The sequence below is a fragment of the Echinops telfairi genome, unplaced genomic scaffold (assembly GCF_000313985.2).
Source record: "Echinops telfairi isolate 266 unplaced genomic scaffold, ASM31398v2 ScPeMD7_3;HRSCAF=10, whole genome shotgun sequence".
In the NCBI taxonomy this organism is placed as follows: Eukaryota; Metazoa; Chordata; class Mammalia; order Afrosoricida; family Tenrecidae; genus Echinops; species Echinops telfairi.
The window spans coordinates 48,106,838-48,108,835 of NW_022103899.1; positions in this window are offsets into that span (position 1 = coordinate 48,106,838).

Sequence of the window (1,998 nt, forward strand, 5' to 3'; positions counted from 1 at the left end):
GAGGGAGGCCCTATGAGACAGCACTGACTCGGTGGCAGCGAGTTGGGGTTTGGACGGTTTGAACAGGAGTCAACCGGTGTTTGCTTCGGCAGCCGAGCATGTGGGCTCACGACTGCACTTGGTTCATTTGTCCTCATTCCCATGCCTACACCCTCACCCAACCCCGCTGGGAACCCCGACAACAAAGGGCAGCGTCGGAGGTCAAAGCCAGCCCCACCCTGGCCACCGGCTCCTCCACCATTGGTGAACCGTCAGCGGCACTTTTTCTCTTTGATTCCTGAGAGGGGGTTCTATATTTTCAATGCGTGCCATCTGAAACTGAAAGGAAATTTGAGTCCGAAGTGACTCGTTTTCATTTTGACACCATCTTTGAGTCTCAGTTTTCTCATCTCTAAGATAAGAATCAAGGGGCTCTGGGAATCTGACAGGTGAGGTGGCGGGCTGCTAACTACAGGAAAAGTGCATCGTTCAAACCCAGCAGCCACTCTTTGGGAGAACGGGTAAGCTATGACTCAGGATCGTGTAATGGCAGGGGAGTTGGGTTTGGTAGTACTGCAGGGTGGAGGTTGGGCTGCTAACCAAAAAGTTGATGGTTCAAACCCTCCCATTGCTATACAGGAAAAAGATGAAGCTGTCTACTTCCAGAAAGAATTCCATTCCAGAAACCCCATTGAGGCTCACTGTGGGTTGGAGCTGACTCAATGGCTGTGAGTTCTCGTTTTCTACATAAGAATTGGACACTTCTGTGTGTAATGATGAGAAGCCCTGGTGGTGTAGGGGTTACTCACTGGACTGATAACTGCAAGGTCAGCAGTTTGAAACCACCAGCCTCTTCAAAGGAGAAAGAGGAGACTTTCCACTTCTATAAAGAATTACAATCTTGGAAACCCACAGGGGCAATTCTACCCCGTCGTACGTACAGTCATTATGGGTTGGAATTGACTCGAGAGCAGTGAATTTGGTTTGGAGAGTTTGGTATATAATGATTATGAGGATGCTCCATCCATGTGTGGCTATAAATATTGTTTGCTCACCAATGCCAGGCACTGTTCTAATCCCATACTCTATATATACTTGCATGTATTATTTATTTCATGGTATAGTATATGCCATTAAAAATCATCTTTAAGTGTGCTAGCTATACTTACTGTTAGTTGGCATAATATTGCTCCTCAGTTTTCTTTCTTGGCATCTCATTTGCACATCTATGGAAAGCATGACACACACACACACACACACACACACAAGTCAAACCTTGGTGTCGTCTCATCCCTCTAAGTCCTTAGAGTCTGATGATAAAATAATTTCCCCTGTACACCCGCTCAGGCTGATGCCTTCTGTATCCCTACAATACCTGTCACTGGCCTGCCCTGTGACCACGTTACCTCGACTAGAATGCCTGTTTCTTTGCATAAACCCATCTGGTCCTGTCCTTTTCAGGAGCAGACCAATCTCCGATGCTGGTGAATCTTCCCTTGACTGCTGAAGTTCGGTTCAACTTTCCTTGTTCCTGAAACTCAAGAGTTCATAGCAGCATTTTTAAAAGTCATGACCAAATGAGAGAGCCTTGTTGTGTCTCTTTCTTGGTGCAAACATCTTATTTACTTTTGAAACCTTTCGGTAGTAGATGTAGAAACCAACAGTGGGCGTAGGTCTCAGGTCTTTGTGTCATGCACTGCAATTGGCAAATAAAACCAGCCAACAACAACTAGCTGCCTTCAAGTCCATTGGGAATACACGGATGAACCAGGAGCTCAGAGAAAAGACATGGCCTCTTTTGGTTGCTGTTAGGTGTTGTCTAATTGGTTCCAACTATTAATGACCTTATTCCCAATGGAATAAAACTCCCCTGGTTCCGCGCCACCCTCACAATTGTTCTTATCTCTGAGCCCATTGTTGCAGCCACAATGTCAATTCAATTCATTTCGAGGGCCCCCCTCTTTTTCACTGCTTCTCTGCTTCCTTCCAAGCACGATGTCCTTTTCCAGGGATTTCTAC